Below are 6,238 nucleotides of genomic sequence, written 5' to 3'. Positions count from 1 at the left end.
ACGCTTGCTGTTAGGAGGGAATCTGCAGCTTGCAGTGAAAGCGCTTCCAGAGGGGAGTCTAATGAGGGCAAACATTTGATGGTAGCAGCTTCCCTGCGGGAGATACTCTCTTTTCCACAATCGCATTATTAGGCGAAAGTAAGTTACAATTCAGTACCCTATCCTAAAACTTGCTGTTAGGAGGGAATCTGCAGCTTGCAGTGAAAGCGCTTCCAGAGGGGAGTCTAATGAGGGCAAACATTTGATGGTAGCAGCTTCCCTGCGGGAGATACTCTTTTTGCCAACATCACTTTATTAGGCGAAAGTAAGTTACAATTCAGTACACTATCCTAACGCTTGCTGTTAGGAGGGAATCTGCAGCTTGCAGTGAAAGCGCTTCCAGAGGGGAGTCTAATGAGGGAAAACATTTGATGGTAGCAGCTTCCCTGCGGGAGGTACTCTCTTTGCCAAAATCGCATTATTAGCCGCAGTTAAGGTACAATTCAGTACCCTATCCTAAAGCTTGCTGTTAGGAGGGAATCTGCAGCTTGCAGTGAAAGCGCTTCCAGAGGGGAGTCTAATGAGGGCAAACATTTGATGGTAGCAGCTTCCCTGCGGGAGATACTCTCTTCGCCAAAATCGCCTTATTAGCCGTAGTTAAGTTACAATTCAGTACCCTATCCTAAAGCTTGCTGTTAGGAGGGAATCTGCAGCTTGCAGTGAAAGCGCTTCCAGAGGGGAGTCTAATGAGGGCAAACATTTGATGGTAGCAGCTTCCCTGCGGGAGATACTCTCTTTGCCAAAATCGCATTATTAGCCGCAGTTAATTTACAATTCAGTACCCTATCCTAAAGCTTGCTGTTAGGAGGGAATCTGCAGCTTGCAGTGAAAGCGCTTCCAGGGGGGAGTCTAATGAGGGCAAACATTTGATGGTAGCAGCTTCCCTGCGGGAGATACTCTCTTTGCCAAAATCGCATTATTAGGCGAAAGTAAGTTACAATTCAGTACCCTATCCTAAAGCTTGCTGTTAGGAGGGAATCTGCAGCTTGCAGTGAAAGCGCTTCCAGAGGGGAGTCTAATGAGGGCAAACATTTGAAGGTAGCAGCTTCCCTGCGGGAGATACTCTCTTTGCCAACATCACATTATTAGGCGAAAGTAAGTTACAATTCAGTACCCTATCCTAACGCTTGCTGTTAAGAGGGAATCTGCAGCTTGCAGTGAAAGCGCTTCCAGAGGGGAGTCTAATGAGGGCAAACATTTGATGGTAGCAGCTTCCCTGCGGGAGATACTCTCTTTGCCAAAATCGCATTATTATGCGAAAGTAAGTTACAATTCAGTACCCTATCCTAAAGCTTGCTGTTAGGAGGGAATCTGCAGCTTGCAGTGAAAGCGCTTCCAGAGGGGAGTCTAATGAGGGCAAACATTTGATGGTAGCAGCTTCCCTGCGGGAGATATTCTCTTTGCCATAATCACATTAATAGGCGAAAATAAGTTACAATTCAGTACCCTATCCTAACGCTTGCTGTTAGGAGGGAATCTGCAGCTTGCAGTGAAAGCGCTTCCAGAGGGGAGTCTAATGAGGGCAAACATTTGACGGTAGCAGCTTCCCTGCGGGAGATAGTCTCTTTTTCAAAATCACCTTTTTAAGGCTAAAGTAAGTTACAATTCAGTACCCTATTCTAAAGCCTTCTGTTAGGAGGGAATCTGCAGATTGCAGTGAAAGCGCTTCCAGAGGGGAGTCTACTGAGGAAAAACACTTGATGGTAGCAGCTTCCCTGCGGGAGATACTCTCTTTGCCAAAATCGCATTATTAGCCGCACATAAAATACTATTCAGTACCCTATCCTAAAGCTTGCTGTTAGGAGGGAATCTGCAGCTTGCAGTGAAAGCGCTTCCAGAGGGGAGTCTAATGCGGGCAAACATTTGATGGTAGCAGCTTCCCTGCGGGAGATATTCTCTTTGCCAAAATCGCCTTATTAGCCGCAGTTAAGTTACAAATCAGTACCCTATCCTAAAGCTTGCTGTTAGGAGGGAATCTGCAGCTTGCAGTGAAAGCACTTCCAGAGGGGAGTCTAATGAGGGCAAACATTTGATGGTAGCAGCTTCCCTGCGGGAGATAATCTCTTTGCCAAAATCGCATTATTAGGCGAAAGTAAGTTACAATTCAGTACCCTATCCTAAAGCTTGCTGTTAGGAGGGAATCTGCAGCTTGCAGTGAAAGCGCTTCCAGAGGGGAGTCTAATGCGGGCAAACATTTGATGGTAGCAGCTTTCCTGCGGGAGATATTCTCTTTGCAAAAATCGCCTTATTAGCCGCAGTTAAGTTACAATTCAGTACCCTATCCTAACGCTTGCTGTTAGGAGGGAATCTGCAGCTTGCAGTGAAAGCGCTTCCAGAGGGGAGTCTAATGAGGGCAAACATTTGATGGTAGCAGCTTCCCTGCGGGAGATACTCTCTTTGCCAAAATCGCATTATTAGGCGAAAGTAAGTTACAATTCAGTACCCTATCCTAAAGCTTGCTGTTAGGAGGGAATCTGCAGCTTGCAGTGAAAGTGCTTCCAGAGGGGAGTCTAATGCGGGCAAACATTTGATGGTAGCAGCTTCCCTGCTGGAGATAGTCTCTTTGCCATAATCGCATTATTAGGCGAAAGTAAGTTACAATTCAGTACCCTATCCTAAAGCTTGCTGTTAGGAGGGAATCTGCAGCTTGCAGTGAAAGCGCTTCCAGAGGGGAGTCTAATGAGGGCAAACATTTGATGGCAGCAGCTTCCCTGCTGGAGATAGTCTCTTTTTCAAAATCGCCTTTTTAAGGCTAAAGTAAGTTACAATTCAGTACCCTTTCCTAAAGCCTTCTGTTAGGAGGGAATCTGCAGCTTGCAGTGAAAGCGCTTCCAGAGGGGAGTCTAATGAGGGCAAACATTTGACGGTAGCAGCTTCCCTGCGGGAGATAGTCTCTTTTTCAAAATCACCTTTTTAAGGCTAAAGTAAGTTACAATTCAGTACCCTATTCTAAAGCCTTCTGTTAGGAGGGAATCTGCAGATTGCAGTGAAAGCGCTTCCAGAGGGGAGTCTACTGAGGAAAAACACTTGATGGTAGCAGATTCCCTGCGGGAGATACTCTCTTTGCCAAAATCGCATTATTAGCCGCACATAAAATACTATTCAGTACCCTATCCTAAAGCTTGCTGTTAGGAGGGAATCTGCAGCTTGCAGTGAAAGCGCTTCCAGAGGGGAGTCTAATGCGGGCAAACATTTGATGGTAGCAGCTTCCCTGCGGGAGATATTCTCTTTGCCAAAATCGCCTTATTAGCCGCAGTTAAGTTACAAATCAGTACCCTATCCTAAAGCTTGCTGTTAGGAGGGAATCTGCAGCTTGCAGTGAAAGCACTTCCAGAGGGGAGTCTAATGAGGGCAAACATTTGATGGTAGCAGCTTCCCTGCGGGAGATACTCTCTTTGCCAAAATCGCATTATTAGGCGAAAGTAAGTTACAATTCAGTACCCTATCCTAAAGCTTGCTGTTAGGAGGGAATCTGCAGCTTGCAGTGAAAGCGCTTCCAGAGGGGAGTCTAATGCGGGCAAACATTTGATGGTAGCAGCTTTCCTGCGGGAGATATTCTCTTTGCAAAAATCGCCTTAATAGCCGCAGTTAAGTTACAATTCAGTACCCTATCCTAAAGCTTGCTGTTAGGAGGGAATCTGCAGCTTGCAGTGAAAGCGCTTCCAGAGGGGAGTCTAATGAGGGCAAACATTTGATGGTAGCAGCTTCCCTGCGGGAGATACTCTCTTTGCCAAAATCGCATTATTAGGCGAAAGTAAGTTACAATTCAGTACCCTATCCTAAAGCTTGCTGTTAGGAGGGAATCTGCAGCTTGCAGTGAAAGCGCTTCCAGAGGGGAGTCTAATGAGGGAAAACATTTGACGGTAGCAGCTTCCCTGCGGGAGATTGTCTCTTTGCCATAATCGCATTATTAGGCGAAAGTAAGTTACAATTCAGTACCCTATCCTAAAGCTTGCTGTTAGGAGGGAATCTGCAGCTTGCAGTGAAAGCGCTTCCAGAGGGGAGTCTAATGAGGGCAAACATTTGATGGCAGCAGCTTCCCTGCTGGAGATAGTCTCTTTTTCAAAATCGCCTTTTTAAGGCTAAAGTAAGTTACAATTCAGTACCCTTTCCTAAAGCCTTCTGTTAGGAGGGAATCTGCAGCTTGCAGTGAAAGCGCTTCCAGAGGGGAGTCTAATGAGGGCAAACATTTGATGGTAGCAGCTTCCCTGCGGGAGATACTCTCTTTGCCAAAATCGCATTATTAGGCGAAAGTAAGTTACAATTCAGTACCCTATCCTAAAGCTTGCTGTTAGGAGGGAATCTGCAGCTTGCGGTGAAAGCGCTTCCAGAGGGGAGTCTAATGAGGGCAAACATTTGACGGTAGCAGCTTCCCTGCGGGAGATACTCTCTTTGCCAAAATCGCATTATTATGCGAAAGTAAGTTACAATTCAGTACCCTATCCTAAAGCTTGCTGTTAGGAGGGAATCTGCAGCTTGCAGTGAAAGCGCTTCCAGAGGGGAGTCTAATGAGGGCAAACATTTGACGGTAGCAGCTTCCCTGCGGGAGATAGTCTCTTTTTCAAAATCACCTTTTTAAGGCTAAAGTAAGTTACAATTCAGTACCCTATTCTAAAGCCTTCTGTTAGGAGGGAATCTGCAGATTGCAGTGAAAGCGCTTCCAGAGGGGAGTCTACTGAGGAAAAACACTTGATGGTAGCAGATTCCCTGCGGGAGATACTCTCTTTGCCAAAATCGCATTATTAGCCGCACATAAAATACTATTCAGTACCCTATCCTAAAGCTTGCTGTTAGGAGGGAATCTGCAGCTTGCAGTGAAAGCGCTTCCAGAGGGGAGTCTAATGCGGGCAAACATTTGATGGTAGCAGCTTCCCTGCGGGAGATATTCTCTTTGCCAAAATCGCCTTATTAGCCGCAGTTAAGTTACAAATCAGTACCCTATCCTAAAGCTTGCTGTTAGGAGGGAATCTGCAGCTTGCAGTGAAAGCACTTCCAGAGGGGAGTCTAATGAGGGCAAACATTTGATGGTAGCAGCTTCCCTGCGGGAGATACTCTCTTTGCCAAAATCGCATTATTAGGCGAAAGTAAGTTACAATTCAGTACCCTATCCTAAAGCTTGCTGTTAGGAGGGAATCTGCAGCTTGCAGTGAAAGCGCTTCCAGAGGGGAGTCTAATGCGGGCAAACATTTGATGGTAGCAGCTTTCCTGCGGGAGATATTCTCTTTGCAAAAATCGCCTTAATAGCCGCAGTTAAGTTACAATTCAGTACCCTATCCTAAAGCTTGCTGTTAGGAGGGAATCTGCAGCTTGCAGTGAAAGCGCTTCCAGAGGGGAGTCTAATGAGGGCAAACATTTGATGGTAGCAGCTTCCCTGCGGGAGATACTCTCTTTGCCAAAATCGCATTATTAGGCGAAAGTAAGTTACAATTCAGTACCCTATCCTAAAGCTTGCTGTTAGGAGGGAATCTGCAGCTTGCAGTGAAAGCGCTTCCAGAGGGGAGTCTAATGAGGGCAAACATTTGACGGTAGCAGCTTCCCTGCGGGAGATTGTCTCTTTGCCATAATCGCATTATTAGGCGAAAGTAAGTTACAATTCAGTACCCTATCCTAAAGCTTGCTGTTAGGAGGGAATCTGCAGCTTGCAGTGAAAGCGCTTCCAGAGGGGAGTCTAATGAGGGCAAACATTTGATGGCAGCAGCTTCCCTGCTGGAGATAGTCTCTTTTTCAAAATCGCCTTTTTAAGGCTAAAGTAAGTTACAATTCAGTACCCTTTCCTAAAGCCTTCTGTTAGGAGGGAATCTGCAGCTTGCAGTGAAAGCGCTTCCAGAGGGGAGTCTAATGAGGGCAAACATTTGATGGTAGCAGCTTCCCTGCGGGAGATACTCTCTTTGCCAAAATCGCATTATTAGGCGAAAGTAAGTTACAATTCAGTACCCTATCCTAAAGCTTGCTGTTAGGAGGGAATCTGCAGCTTGCGGTGAAAGCGCTTCCAGAGGGGAGTCTAATGAGGGCAAACATTTGACGGTAGCAGCTTCCCTGCGGGAGATACTCTCTTTGCCAAAATCGCATTATTAGGCGAAAGTAAGTTACAATTCAGTACCCTATCCTAACGCTTGCTGTTAGGAGGGAATCTGCAGCTTGCAGTGAAAGCGCTTCCAGAGGGGAGTCTAATGAGGACAAACATTTGACGGTAGCAGCT

This window comes from Phaenicophaeus curvirostris, chromosome 16 (genome assembly GCF_032191515.1).
Source record: "Phaenicophaeus curvirostris isolate KB17595 chromosome 16, BPBGC_Pcur_1.0, whole genome shotgun sequence".
Classification (NCBI taxonomy): Eukaryota; Metazoa; Chordata; class Aves; order Cuculiformes; family Cuculidae; genus Phaenicophaeus; species Phaenicophaeus curvirostris.
This window is presented reverse-complemented; position numbering follows the sequence as displayed.